Below are 16011 nucleotides of genomic sequence, written 5' to 3'. Positions count from 1 at the left end.
CTTTGTCCTTTCTTTCTCCTTTAAGCGGCTTCCTTCATTCCGGCGACGACTAGCTATAAACACGTGTGGACTGAGTTGTTCTCTTCTCAACCAGCCGGCATGATATTAATTCTACATCTTCATCAAGAACACCTGTCTCTTTCTTTCTCCTTAAACAACCTATATCTAATTGTCGGATATCTAATCTTCGTCTCCACACAGGGAACTCCTCATAACAATTATAAAAAATGTGTGCATACGAACACTGAACTCTTTTACTCATACGTTTCTCTCTTCTACCCAAGCTACTAACGAAAATGACAAATAAAGTTTGTTTATTAAATGTTAAAATGAGACTATCTTTCGTTGTCTTCATTATTAATTAAAGATGTTTGTTTGAAAGCTACATTTGGCAGGGTTATTTGCGGGCATCGCTCCCATGGTCAGATCGGTAGAACTGCTGACTATTAGCGCGATAGTTCTAGGTTCAATCCTCGTCTTGAGAGAGGTGCTAGTCTAGCAGCACTGATGAGTTGTGATACAACGAAATAGGACTGTATGTTGATGATTACAAGTATCTATATATATAACTATATATATATATCTATATATATCTATCTCTCTCTCTCTCTCTCTCTCTCTATATATATATATATATTATGTAATGTCTAAACAAACGTAACAAGTAAAGAATATGTTAAATTTAGTTCATAAATTATTTCGCAAATAAAATATGCAAATTATTTAATAACAAATTTCTTTGCAACATAATGCAAATATTTGGAGAATACGCACATAAAACTTTAAAAGATTTGCATTTTTTTAAATTCTAAAATGGCGTTGTAATAATGGTAGAAAAGCATGACATTTAAAAAGGAAAATATGACGGGGGAAGGTGCCTCGCAGTGAAAGGTGGAGGCCAGCTTACAATAGGTATACAAATAAAACAGACAAAACAAAAGAAGCAAAGTAACTGGTTGCACTTGAGTGAATTACTGGGCCTTTCTCCAAAATTCAAAAAAAAGAGGAAAGGGTGAAGGAAGAAAAGGGTGAGAATCGACGTCTGTAAGCAACAAAGAAGAATGTTAAAGAAAATGAAGTTATATGCGGTTTGTAAATGCTCACAACAAGGAAACAGCATAAGATTTTAGGGTCGTTACAAAAATCTGTTTTTAAATAATAATAGGCAGAAATAAAGAAAAAGAGTGAACAACAAATGAGCAAAAACAAAAACAAAACAAAAAAACAGGAGCATAGAATAAACTAAACCAAGAAAGTAATTAAGTCTAAGTTTATTAAACAGGTGCGACCCCATGTGGGCCAACCGACAAGTTGCCTACTCCAGACGACATACCGTGGTTTGTTCCTTCATCTTCATCTTCTAATTCTGGCCATGTCGTAGTCTTGTTTACACTGGTGACCGTCAATGGGTCCACAAGTATAAAAATAATATTAAACAAATGCAGGAAAAACACAAACGTCGATGCTTCACGTATATATCGGTTGGAATCTGGGTATATGTGAAATCCCCTATAGACGTTGAGGTTCACATTTATATCTACTGTCGAGGCAGTTTGCATCGGTTAGTTAATTAATTCATCTCTGTTTGTCCAAGGGCTCTCAATCTGCTCTAAATCATGATCCGTCTTCATTGGTGTTTAAACATTAACTGTCCACCTCGAAGTTTAGGCCTTAACTAAGTGTCCGACTGACCCCCTCCCGTCAAGTGTCGTTCCTATTGTTTGATCCTTAGTCCATTGTTAAGTCCGTTTGCTATCACAATTTGTCACACCTTAATTTAAACCCTACCCTTATTTCTCCATTTGTCTGCGTTAAGAACAAATTCCCATCCATGGTCTAGAGATGTTCTTTTATTACTTGCTAAACCTACTTACTTTTCGTTTGTCATCTATCGTCTATTTTCTTCCTGCATTTCCAGCACTCAACGACCTCAGTCGAACATAGTGTCACACTGGAATAAAAGCTGTTGCTTTTGCTTCTCAAAACACGGGTAACAAAGTTAACTTAAATGATAATTTACAAACACATAAAATACATAAAAGGTAGTCTTAATATAAGAGACAATCTTTTAAATGAGTTATAGCCCTGATTGATACAAACAAAATGGACAAAAATGGAATAAGTCTCACTTTTCTATCTCAAAATAATAACGATCTTATTTAAAGAAAAGGCTGAAACTTCAGTAAAATTTTCTTTCATTACTTGTCTTTAAAAGTCTTTCCTTTTGTTTTCTTCCTCTGATATCTTCTTTTAAATGAGTCGCTTTGCGTTAAATTCTCTTTCTTTAAACTTCAAGGTTAGACGTTCTTTTGGCGTTTTCTTCAAAAGGTGTTCTTAATTTAGGACAACAAAATTAAAAAAAAGAAAAAGGAATTCGTCTTTGCAAGCAAACAATCACCGGGTTCGAGATCACCACTGTTACCAACCTTCGTCTCTCTACCTCTCCCTGACCTAACCTGTCAACTCGTTTTATACATGTCTCCTGTGTGATTTCGTGTGATTTCACATGACTTCCACCAGAGCACACCTTTTAAAACTTTGAGCGCCGTCTTGATTTCTCTCTCTCTCTCTTTCGCCCAACCTCGCCCGACACACACGCAGTAAAACTTCTGTTCATTTGATCTTTTTCCCTTCTACTAACTTAAAACAACACTTCTATAAGAAAGTTTTAATTAACTGCCGGGACTTTTCCAGCACATACCAACCAGTAGAAAATTTTAACGTTTATATTTGCTTAATATAAGTCTATTTAGATTTACCCAAAATGCATCAGGATTTTCTCATTCTAATATCCTGTTTTATTCATTCTTCCCTCTTAAAGTGTTTTTGCTCTTTACTTAAAGGGAGACATGAATATCCATTATTAAATCAAATAGACTTACCAACGAAGCCTCAAAAGACGCCTTTTCTCTAATGCCAACCTTCTGGCACTAATTCATTCAAAATGGGTGCCAGAGAGGGTTGGAGTGGAATCCAATTCTCATACGCACAATCAGCTTCCAGATTTCTTTTTCTCTTTCGGCTGACTGTTACAGTAGCTACCCCAAGCCATGCTTAACCTTCCATTTTTTTTTACTATCATTTTAATAATAGCTATTAACATTATGGCTTATGTTTAGTATATCTTTTTATCTATATTTATTTATGGACTTTTATTTAATATCTCCAGTTGTCTATTTACTTTATTCTAAGTATGTGTTTGTGATTATATTATATTTTCATACACACACACACACACACACACACACACACACACACACACACACACACACACACACACACACACACACACATATATATAAATTTATAAAATATATATGGCGATTAAGCTACACTGAATATTCCGCATTGCATCCACTCTAGGACTCGTCAGGCTTATGCGCGAATTCTTTGGTTGTTTATCGTTTTTATCTGCTCCTCTTCTATTGAGATTTTAAATTAAGTAGTTATAAATTAAGTAGTTATATATATATATATATATATATATATATATATATATATATATATGAGCAAACAGTTAATAAAATATGTTAAAAACACTTTGAAATGAGTTAGAAACATATTTAATCTAAAAAGGAAACACTAGATAAATGGATAGTCCTACTATATAGATAAGTTTATAAATATTAATTCTTTAATATTTATAATATACTTTAATTTTACCATCTTGGAATATTTTGGTAAATTTAATTGTAATTTTTATTTTATATATATATACATATATATATATTTTTTACATAGGCGTCACCACTTATCAAGGCCGATAGGCCACTCAAGGATAAGGGTTAAAGTGTAGAGTAGTCAAAAGGACAATATAGTAATCGATAGTAATGGAAGTTCGGTAAATTTGTTAACTTAAGTGGAACGGCTCATCAGAAACGTTCACGTTGGACTTGAAGACAACCATATTATAGACAGCTGGAAAGCAGGAAAACAAAAGACAGGCGTGCAGTTCTAAGAAAGAAGCTTTGATCATGGAATCTATGTTTAGGTTTAGGCACAGATAAAGAGTGGGGAAAATTATTGATAATATTTTCAGCTAGTCTAGTGTTTCTTGTGAAAGTTTGGCGAGGGGGGACCATAGATTAAAGCTCAGTCGAACATTTTCCATGAAAATAACGATAAAGCAGGGACAAACTCGTAACATCTCTTCTGTGAGATAAAGGTTGCAGTGAAGAGAAAAGGGCATCTCCCACCAGGCCACGAAGTCTATTTTGAACCCTATCAAGGCAGGACAAGTCTTTTCTAGCAGCTCCTGCCCATATGTGGCAAATGTATTCCATCCTTGGACGTATCTGGCTCATATAGATAGAGAATTGCATTAGGAGTAAGATATCTACTGGATCGATAGAAGGATCCCGCCCATTTTTCCAGCGGCCTTGGCAACAGATTTGATGTACGTATTCCATTTAAGATCAAGAGTAAAGGTCAAGCCCAGAAGCCTGTCAAAACTTGAGGCCTCCCCAAGACGAGAGCCATTCATTTTAATTCATGCCAGATGGGGATCAGAATGTTGATCATGTAAAGATAGAAGCTTGGTTTTAAATGCATTAAAAGTAACCAGCCACTCCTTTTCCCATTGTACAACGTGATCAAGATCAGAGGAGAGAGAATCGGAGAGAACTTGGTCGTTTACTGTCTTAGATGTGCTACCATAGATGGTAGTGTGGTCAGCAAAAATGTCTACGAATGATGTAAGGATGTGATTTGGAAGATCATTAATGTAGATCAGGAAAAGAGTTGGGCCCAGGATGGACCCCTGAGGGACTCCAGCATTTATACTGTGAGCTTCTGATTTTTGCCCATCAACTACTACTCTTATGAACCTATCAAAGAGAAATGATTTAATAATTGAGAAGACATTTCCAGCTATACCATAGCTGGAGATTTTATGAAGTAAACCTTTATGCCATACCCTATCAAAGGCCTTTGATATGTCAAGAGCAATTGCTCTAGAAAGGTTGCCTCTGTCGAGAGATTCGCTAATCCTATGAGATATAACTATAAGCACATCTGCTGTAGATCTAGCAGAACGGAAACCATCATGTGTGTCACTAAGAAGGTTATTTTTGCTGAGATGGTTGATTACTTCTCTATTTAACACAGATTCCAGCAACTTACTCATGACGCACAGGAGACTTATTGGCCTGTACTGAGAGGGGGATGAACGATCACCTGAATTCTTAAATACAGGGCATACTGATGAGATTTGATGGGAAGCAATTCTCCTTAAGACAACTTTCAATAATCTTTGCAAATTAATTTACCGTTTACTATTTATTTCTCGATAGCGATCATTGGCCTTCACTGGAATTTTGGTGTCAATAAACCTCCTCAAGATCTGTCTTTTTCGCCCTGAATCAGTGGCAGTCTGGTTAGTTCTTTCTCTCATCTTTATTTGCATTCTCCTTGACCCTATTATTATTATTATTGTTATTATTATTAATTTTACACTTAACTTATATTTTCCCATTCAATACATTCCTTTCAGTTTCTAAGCATTTATTATATATATTGAAATCAGTTGTGTATGATATGGATGCCACTTGAGACTAAGGCACATGTGTTCAAAATTACAAAATAACAACATTCCTGTCTTTGAAAAACTGTTATGGGAATTCTCGTAAATCTTATATTATGAATAAGCGTATGGGGGGGGGCAGGAAAGAACCAGACAAACAATATAAGTTTAATTTTAAGCGATTGATTACTCAATTGTTTATTTTAAAAACAAACTTAAGAAAAGCAAAATAAAATAAAGTGTTCTTCAGTTCAACAACAGTTTGTCCCTGCTGTTAAGGTTATTCATTTCAGCGTAGTTTTATCTGTGATTCGCGTCATTCTTTGTGGATAAAATATGTCAATATTTGTTATTCGTTGTGGTGCTGTTTGCAGTAACAATATCGAAGGATAAGAATTTGTTTTACACTAAGAAAAGTCTAAGGTGAGCAACACAGCAGATTTGTTGTCCACTTTTATTAAAATGTTGTTCCTCTTCCATTTAGGCGAGACGTTTATTGAGCTGTGCTTCACAGCTTTATAGATCCTAATATGGTACAGATGTTTCGTCTGCCAGTTAGCAATATCGACTGTCTGCAGCTGTCAAGTCTACGTCTGGTGTACGTAGCAGCAGCATCTAGTAGTAGTGCGTTCGATGGATTGGTTGATCCTTAGGCTGGGGATTTGACCACTGGCCTGGTGTGGAAGTCAGTATTAGCCAGTGGTAGAGCGGTGAAGTTGTAGTACTTCTCATCTCTTGGTTTTTAGTCAAGACCCATGGCCAAACTAGCCAAGGTTAAAGTTAGTTGCTTTCCTTGGTTTTGAAGTTGCGTTCTCAACTGATAGGGATTTGTGCAAGTCTTTTCTGATTGGTCAAAGTTGGATTTTGACACTCAATCAAACTGTTGGAAATTAACTAATCAGAGTTGAGCATTTTGGTATTTTGTAAAGATTTCTAAATATTGTTGTTTTTAGCTGCTGCTGTTGCTATTATTTGTCATGGTTGGGGCTATCCCTTCTAATTCCATAATATATTTGCTACTTCTGCTAATTTGTTGTTTTCTTTGCGAGAAAACTTCACAAATCAAAATGAGATCTCGCATTCAACTTCGTAACCTAAACAATTTCAAAAGTTGTGGCAAAAAATGAATGCAGTTAAAAAATGACATTTCCAGTATTTCGAATGTCACTAAGAGCCGAGGTTTCCTCAAAATAAAAAATAAAAAATTAAAAATAATAACATCGTTTTTAAGCTTTTTACATCTATCATAATCTTGAAAGTATATATCCAAGGCCAAAATGAATAGCTGATGCTCAAAATGTATAAACATTTTAACTTCTCCCGTTACTTAAAAATTTACCAAAAAATCAGGAAATTAACCAATTTTAATGCAATTTTAATTATTTATCAAATAATGCTCACGGAATACAATGAACCCATTATTTTTATTTGAATCTTAGTGAAAATGTATTATTTTGTTTAAACAAAAGAACCTTTAATAAAGTTATTGTTTTCAGTCGTAAAAAAAAAAAAATAATGAATTTATTTTTACTTTTTTATGAAAATAAAGCATCGTAAATTGTGACAATAAAAAAATATTTTTTTCAGGAAAATTACGAAAACCGCCCCTAAAGTCTGTATTAACGGAATCGATACTACGTGAAGAAAAATTAATTTCTCAAAATAACGTTATTATCATTGAATTACACATTGTTTACTTAATATTTTCACACAAAAAAAATATAATTGCAAGAAATATTTCCTCTTTTTTTAAGATTACATTCTTAGCATAAATTTTATATGTAAATTCTAATATTTTCCTTGCATGAATGTAATCGTAAGCGTAATATAATTTTTATAAAATTTTTAAAAATCCTCCATTTTTTTTAATTTAAAAGGAGGAATACACAAAATAATTATATTAAAAAATGGTAAAAATTATACAAATGTTCACGATAAGAATGCACACTGGAAATGAAGATAATAAAATCTTAGCAAATGATTTCTTCTTTAAAAAGATTTATTATAATACATAGAGATGTAGCTTAGTGGTAGAGCATTCGACTACCGCCCCTGTGTACCTCACCATTTTATTTTAATTTTTTCTTATTAATAAATTCAATTTACAATAACAAAAGAGTAACCATTTAAAATCGCCACAAATCATTTCTTCGTTTGCATATTTTAAAACTAAACTCTGAATCAGAAGTGACTTTTCCAGAGCATTCATCGTCACGCCCAAATGTCAGCTAAGGTGATATTGTAGGTATGGGTAAAAATGGGCGGACAACGATAGGGGGATCTAGTTTTGAAAACTGATTTATCATAATTTTTTTGTAGGTTTCCGACTACTTTTTGATTGTATTTGAAAGATTAAGGACTAAACTTAATTTCCTAAAGGGAAAAAAAAATATTTGTACATGTGAAAAAAAAGTTATGAAAAATGTTTTCACAGCTAAATTTTGAAGTTAAATAAATTCATGGTAAAAATCCTTTAAAAGATAAATATTAGTTTTCTGGGTCTATTTCAAAGATAATTAGTAAAGTCCTAAGATATTGAATTAAATAAAAAAAACCCCACCTTGTTTGTACAACACATTAATTAATTATCCCAAAACTGAGTTATTCTGCCGTTCACGAAACGCAATAAACTAAAGTTTTTCTAAACACGGAATATACGGAGGCCCAAAATTTCAGGCAGTCGGAAAACTATGAAAATGACGTCATGTAATTAAAAGGAAGGAAGGAAAGAAGGAAGGGGTGTGATAATTTTTTCCCCAGACGTGCATCCGTACATTCCTATTCTGAATGTTTGTATAAATTTTTACATTTTTTAATTTAATTATTTTTCTATGTTCCTGTTTTTAAATTAATTAAAAAAAAATTATTGTTCAATATTTTATAACAAATATGTTACGCCGGAAGTTTTACATTCTTGTAAGCAAGGAAATTATTAAAATATTGCATATAAAAATTATGCGAAACCTGTAATTTAAAAAAAAGTAGAAATATTTTTTGCGATTGTAAATTTTTGGTGTGAAAATGTTAAATAAACAATGCTTAATTCAATGGTAATATCGGTAGTTCGAGAAATTCATTTTTCTTCGAGTTATATTATATATTAATTCATTAATACAGACTTTTTAAAATTTTATTTTTATTGTTACAAATTACAATGCTTTATATATATATATATATATATATATATATATATATATATATATATATATATATATAAAGCAAAAATAAATTCTTGCATATTTTATTTATTACTGAAAACCATAACTTTAGTAAAAGTATTTTTTGTTTAAACAAAATAATACATTTCCACTAAGATTTAAATAAAAATTATTTGTTAATTATATTTCGCGATCATTATTTGATAAATACTGAAAATTTCATTAAAATTGGTTAATTTCTTGATTTTTGGTGATTTTGTAAGTAAAGGGAGGGGTTCAAAATGTTTATACATTTTGAGCATCGGCATTCATTTTGCCCGTACCTATGATATTGTAAACAAACACAGACGGAATTTGATTATCATTATTATTTTTTTTTTTGTGAATTAGTTCACCATGCAAATTATTCCTTGTAATATATAATATTCAATAGAGAATTGATTCTATAAAAATAAATATGCAATCTGCATAAATTAAAATATGTTTATGCGCATTATTGTACAACCGGGCAACGCCGGGTGTCCAACTAGTTTTTTTTTTTTTTAACAAATATGATATTTGCGTAAAAATCTTTAACCAAAATTATAGCCAAGAAACGTTATCCAATTATTCATATTTCACATCCATCCATGCAACCGTGCATAAACACAGCTTCTTAACGTACTCACAAAATAATGACGTCACCGATTGTGTGGCGACATTGGAGCTGCCTATTTCCTACTGCAAGATGTCCGACATTATATTTGATGTATTTAATATTTAAGTAGATCAATAACAGACCATTACTTACCTTTAAACCATTTGCATTTCAAAAGAAATAAAGAAAAAAAAAGTGCATAAAGAAGGTAAAAATAAATGATTACCTGAAGCATAAAGAAAGAAAGCCACGTGACGAGTCGCGGCCAAGTTTCGAGTTTCCATTGACTTTATATTTTCGCATGAATAGCTATTATTGAGATAAATAAACTAATAATAATTTTAATTATAAAATAATCAGCAAAGAAATCGTCAGTGTTGCGAAATCGTGTTTCCACTCTGATATTTTTATTTCATTTTCTGCGGACCTGCTCTTCCAGTCGCCATCTTGCATTTTTGTTAAATCATTTCGAAGATTTTCTTTTCAAAACATTCGTTTCTTTTTTGAAAGCATATCAGCCAATCAAAAGTAAATTGAAAACAAAAACAAAAGTAAGTATCAATTGATTTGGGTTTGATTTACTATACACATAGATCCGAAAAAGTTGTCAAAAACAAATATAACAAATGTTATCAAAGGCAAGATAAGTTACTTTTCTACCTAACTGGATAATTATTTTCATTTAATGTAACGTTTATTCGGCTCGAAAAACATACAGTGTTTACTGGGTACCTCCAACGCACGCCACAGTTTTACCCCCTCACCCACCTTGTATGTAACACGATGTAACTGTAATTAAATTTAATTAAGTACGGGCAAAATGAATGCGGATGCTCAAAATGTATAAATATTTTGAACCCCTCCCTTTACTTAAAAAATCACCAAAAATCAGAAAATTAACCAATTTTAATGAAATTTTCAGTATTTATCAAATAATGATCATGGAATATAGTGAACTAATTATTTTTTATTAAAATCTGAATGGAAATGTACTATTTTGTTTAAACAGAAAATACCTTTACTAAAGTTATGGTTTTCAATAGTAAATAAAATACGCAAGAATTTACTTTTGCTTTTTTATATAAATCAAGCATCATAATTTGTTGCAATAAAAATTTTTTTTACAGCCCCTAAAGTCCATATTAATGAATTCGATATAACTCGAAGAAAATGAATTTCTCGAACTACCGATATTACCATTGAATTAAGCATTGTTTATTTAATAATTTCACCAAAAAAAAAAAAAAATCATAATAGCAAAAATATTTCTACTTTTTTTTTAATTACAGATTTCGCATAATTTTTATATGCAAGATTTTAATAATTTCCTTGCTTGCAAGAATGAAATTTTCAGGGTAATATAATTTTTATATAATCTCGAACAATAATTTAAAAAAATTAATCTAAAAACAGGAACATAAAAAATAATTAAATTAAAAAATGATAAAAATTGATACAAACATTCAGAATAGGAATGTACAGATGCACGTCTGGGGAAAAAAGAAATCTGACACCCCTACTGACTTCATTTTGAAACAGTGTTTCGATTTGCTGTAATTTTTGGCTTTCGTATAACCGTGTTTACAAACCTTTATTTGTTGCGATTTTGGCGAATGGTAGAATTACTTGCTTTTTGAGGGCTGATTAAGTTATTGATGTTAGTGCAGAGAGTGATCCGCGCTATTTTTTAAAATCGTATTTCCAAGTTTAATTAAAGTTTTATGATATGTTTTTTTATTCAATTGTAAGGTTGAAGTATAGAATAGGTACAAAACACCCTCCCCTCCCCATGTTAAGAATGGCTTTTTAAATAATAACGTTATTATTTACGTCTGGATCACTCTCTGCACTAGTACCAAGTTATTTTTTGTACAAAGAAGGTGTTTTTTTTTATTATTTAATTCAATATCTTAGGACTTTATTTTACTAATTATTTTTGAAATAGACCCAGAAAACTAATATTTATTTTTTAAAGGATTTTTACAATGAATTTATTTAACTTCAAAATTAGCTGAATTATTTAGCTCGCCGTGAAAACATTTCTCATAACTTTTTTTTTTTCATGTGTACAAATATTTTTTTCCTTTAGGAAATTAACTTTAGTCTCTAATCTTTCAAATACAATAAAAAAATAGTCAGAAACCTACAAAAAAATTATGATAAATCGGCTTTCAAAACTAGGCCCCTCCATCTTTATCCAACCATTTTTGCCCGCACCTAAATTTAATATTATCATCCTAACTTTTTTACCATTTAAAAGAAGAAGCTTGAATAAACTGCTAATATTGTTTAAATTTTTTTTGCAGCATACAAAAATAATGAAAATGCAAGAAAAAAATCGTATTTACATCATCGTCCCTTTAAAACAACTCTCCTATTTAGTAACATTTTTTAAGTCATTGACACACCCATTTTTTAAAAATCTAGCAAAAATCAAATAATAGTCATATTTTCCTGAAATTTTCGATATTTATTCATTATTAAATAAACTTACATAATAAAAGTAGGTTTCGCTAAATATATTGGAGGAAATACTTTTTTAAGTGTTCTACACCCCCATATTTTATGCTACGAAAGCTAAAAAAAAAATAAATGTAGGTCGATAAAAATGTTAGCATTTTTTAAAGCTGAAAAGATCAAAAAATTAGAAAATAGTTATATATATATATATACATATATATATATATATATATATATATATATATATATATATATATATATATAAAATCCCGCCATTTTTTTCACTTATATTAAAGTTGTAAATAAAATTGGATATAAAATCAATATTATTATGTTAAAAAAATAAAATAACCAATTTTTCTTGATGTTCTTTTATTCCCAGTAGTATAATTATTTGAATTACAACAAAAAAACAGAATTCTAAAAAATAATTATTTTTAAAAAGCTTTAAATGATATTAAATTCAATTATTACGCAATATGAAGTTTAAGCAGCTTTTTTATATAACAGGTTTCCAATAATAAAAAATATATTCATATAATAGAATGTATGAATCTTGAGATAATAAAAATTACAAAAGCAAAATAGACTAAAAAAAATTCGTTTGGAGTTGATTATTTAAAATGGCAGAGGGTGATATTCAAATTTTGCGCTGTTTTTCCAAAATAGTATGGATGCCTGTAAGCACAGCATCTTTAGATACATGTATCAACAGAACAGGTTAAAATTAATCATCTGTGTAGTTCGTTATTAAAAATCTATTTGTTTTATAAAAGGTGAATCTTATATTGTTTTTTTATCCATTTTTTTTATTGTACATTTTATTTATTCATAAATTTCTGCATAAATAATCTTCCATAGAAATTGACTCAAACATACAAAATGATGGCGTCACTACTTATTGTGTATAATAATGACATTCTACACAATGGGTTGGAGGTCCCTAGTGTTTACCGATATATTTGAAAAATGCAAATGATGGCGGACTCTGTGTTGAATACGTAAATTTAGGAACATTAGTTAAAACTAAAACATTATACAAAAGACTGTTGCAAACCCACCAAATATCTGTCAACTTATGCTACGGTAGCATATATTGAGTGTGTTTCTAACAGTATTTTGTATAGTTTTTTAGTTTTATTTTCCCAAACTTACATATTCAGCACAGAGTTGGCCGCTATTTGCATTTTTCAAATACATTGATAAACACTGTATGTTTTTGGAGCCGAATAAACACTTTGCATTAAATAAAAATACTAAAAAATTATCCAGTTAGGTAGAAAAGTAACTTATCGTGCCTTTGATAACATTTATTTGTTAAATATTTGTTTTGAGACAACTTTTTCGAATCTATATGTATAGTAAAACAAACCCATTGATCTTTTTTTAAATTGTTATATGAACAAATGTTATCGCCATTGCATTCATTAAAGCAAAGTTTCCGAAAATGGGCTCAACGGAGTCTTGGGGCTCTGTGAGTGAGAATACCAAATGCTTTATATGGAAAAATTAAGTGGCTGCAGACATTTAATTATTGATCTTTGTAACTGGTAAGAGATATGATACATAACTACTATTGCTATTTTTGTGAACATCTTATTAACTTATATATATTAACTGAAATTTCTTATTCGTTCACAGAGACAATGGACCAAACTGAAAGTTATTAAACATTTATAAGATAGAATTTTTTTAATTCAATAGATATAGAAACCTTTTGTTTTGCAAGAAAATGATGCAAAGAGTCAACATTAGTAAACATTTAAATGCATATTCCTTTGAAAGTTATCGTTTTTGACATGATCCAACTTCAAGATTCATGTCCAAATGCTTGTTCTTTGTGATGTTTGCAGCTCACCCTTTTGTTTTGTTCATTTCAAGTCAGAACTTTTCCGTATTTTCCGTGACCAAATGTAATGTCAGATTTTATTCAGCAAATCTCCAAAACACAAGAAAACACAAGAATGACACAACATGCAAATTTAAAATCGATTTCTTGTTCCTATAATTAAATTCTCATGTTGCTAAAGAAAGTACCAAAACGAATGCTAAAACAAAGAAAATATTAAAATTTTTTGTGAAAATTTTATTAATATATATAGATATATTAACTGAAATTTCTTATTCATTTGCAGGGACAATGGAACAAAACGAAGTAAATTATAAAACAGAATTTTTTTAATTCGGAAAATATATAAACCATTTGGTTTTTAAGAAAATGATGATGCAAAGAGGCAACATAAATAAACGTTTTTCTTGCGACCAATGTGGTGATTCATTTTCAAGACAATCAAATTTAGAAGTGCACATTCGAACACATACTGGTGAGAAGCCATATTCTTGTGACATTTGTGATTTATCGTTTTTGACGAAATCCAACTTAAAAATCCATGCACGAACACATAGCGGAGAAAAACCTTTTTCTTGCGATATTTGCAGCTCATCTTTTTCTGAACGAGCAAAGCTAAAAATCCACATTCGAACACACACTGGAGAAAAACCTTATTGTTGCAGCGTATGCGGCCGATCATTTTCACAGCCATCGATTTTAGAAGTACACCTTCGCACTCACACGGGCGAACGTCCATATTCGTGTCATGTGTGTGGCGCGGCATTTTCAAAATCATCAAATTTCAAACGGCATTTTCAAACACACACAGGAGAGAAACCATTTGCTTGCCGAGTTTGTGGATCAGCGCATTCAAGAAAACATGATTTAAATGTTCACATGCGAAAACACAATGAGAAGGAAAGTTCACTTTCGTGTCAAGTTTGTGGTTCAGCATTTTTACAGAGAATACATTTGAAGCAACACCTGAAAACACACACTGAAGACCTCCATCACCTTGATTGAAGTGATTGTCCCTGATGATGGAGGTCTGAAAAAAGCTGAAAAGGAGAAACAGACCAAATATCAAGGTCTAATGCATGATATGAAAAGAAACTGGAATCTTCGAGAGACATCAATCATGCAGTTATTATAGGTGCCACAGGACTTATGAAGAAGAACTTGAAGTCCTACCTAACTAATATTCCTGGTGAACCAAATGCAAAAGAGATCCAGACAATTGCACTTAAAGGAACAATGAGGATACTAAAAAGAGCTCTCGGCTGGTTTCAATAAAAAGCAGGGCAATTTTGGCAGCTGATTTGGCTGCCCCATGGTCAATGTTACAATCTTCAAAGGAAGAAAATTAAAAAAAACAAGTGACAAGGGCTGGTTGTAATATTTTTTATAGAGAAAGCATTCTTATATATTTCCTTGGAAATGCTGAGACATGAATCCTGCTAGTTTTAAGGGATATCACATCACAAATGCTGAGCTAAAGAACAAAAAACAAAATCAAGTATGTAAAATGTGGAGAGATGCAACTTGACAGATCGTCAAATATCTGAGAACAAGAACAATCCCTGATACCATCAAATGGAAAAGTGACAATGTTCTATGACAAAGATGTACAGGCGAGCAAATGCATAAAACACAAAACCATTAAACCAGACATTCTAACATGGATCAAGGCTGAAAGAACTTTGTTCATTATTGATGTCAGTCACAAATGACTATGACTATGGTTTTAATAGAACGGAACAGGAAAAGATAAAATATCATGGTCCAAAATTATGATTTAAAAATAACGTAGTTCTAATATTTATTTTTTTATAAGAAAAGCATTATTTTATATTTACCCGGGACATGCTGGGACATTGGTCCTGCTAGTTTTAAGAGATCTTGCATATAAAAAGATACAAGAAAGCAAATACCTAGCTAAACTAAAGAACAAAAGCAAGACATTTAAACATATATTGAAGAAAAGGCAACACATAATTTATAGATGAATTGAAATGCAGATTATAAATTATAGATGAATTGAAATAAACAAATTACAGATTAAATGAAGTGCTCATTATTTATGGATGAACTGAAATACACATTATTTATGGATGAATTGAAATACACATAATTTATAGATGAATGAATGATGAATAATGTGCATTTCAATTCATGTATAAATTATAATGTGTATTTTAATACACATTATTTCTAGATGAATTGAAATGCACATGATAATTTCTAGATGAATAGAAATGCACATTGTTTTAGATAATACAAAAAGAGTTGATATACAGTAAAATAAATGAAACGGTTTTATATATATATATATATATATATATATATATATAGATGTATAGATATATATTGTATATGGGAAATATATACCTCGAGGTAAAATACT

The 16011-nt window shown here is 30.9% G+C and overlaps 1 long non-coding RNA gene across 1 annotated transcript; it reads left to right on the top strand.

Moving 5' to 3' along the window:
• Window positions 1-9761: 9761 nt before the first annotated feature.
• LOC145241951 (uncharacterized) lies at window positions 9762-15670 on the top strand. Its single transcript, XR_013862617.1, has 2 exons — window positions 9762-9867; window positions 13912-15670. It is a non-coding gene; the product is annotated as an uncharacterized LOC145241951 (long non-coding RNA).
• The last annotated feature ends 341 nt before the right edge of the window (window positions 15671-16011 follow it).

The sequence above is a fragment of the Euprymna scolopes genome, chromosome 21 (assembly GCF_053919585.1).
Source record: "Euprymna scolopes isolate OS-2025 chromosome 21, ASM5391958v1, whole genome shotgun sequence".
NCBI classification, from domain to species: domain Eukaryota; kingdom Metazoa; phylum Mollusca; class Cephalopoda; order Sepiida; family Sepiolidae; genus Euprymna; species Euprymna scolopes.
This window is presented reverse-complemented; position numbering and strand designations above follow the sequence as displayed.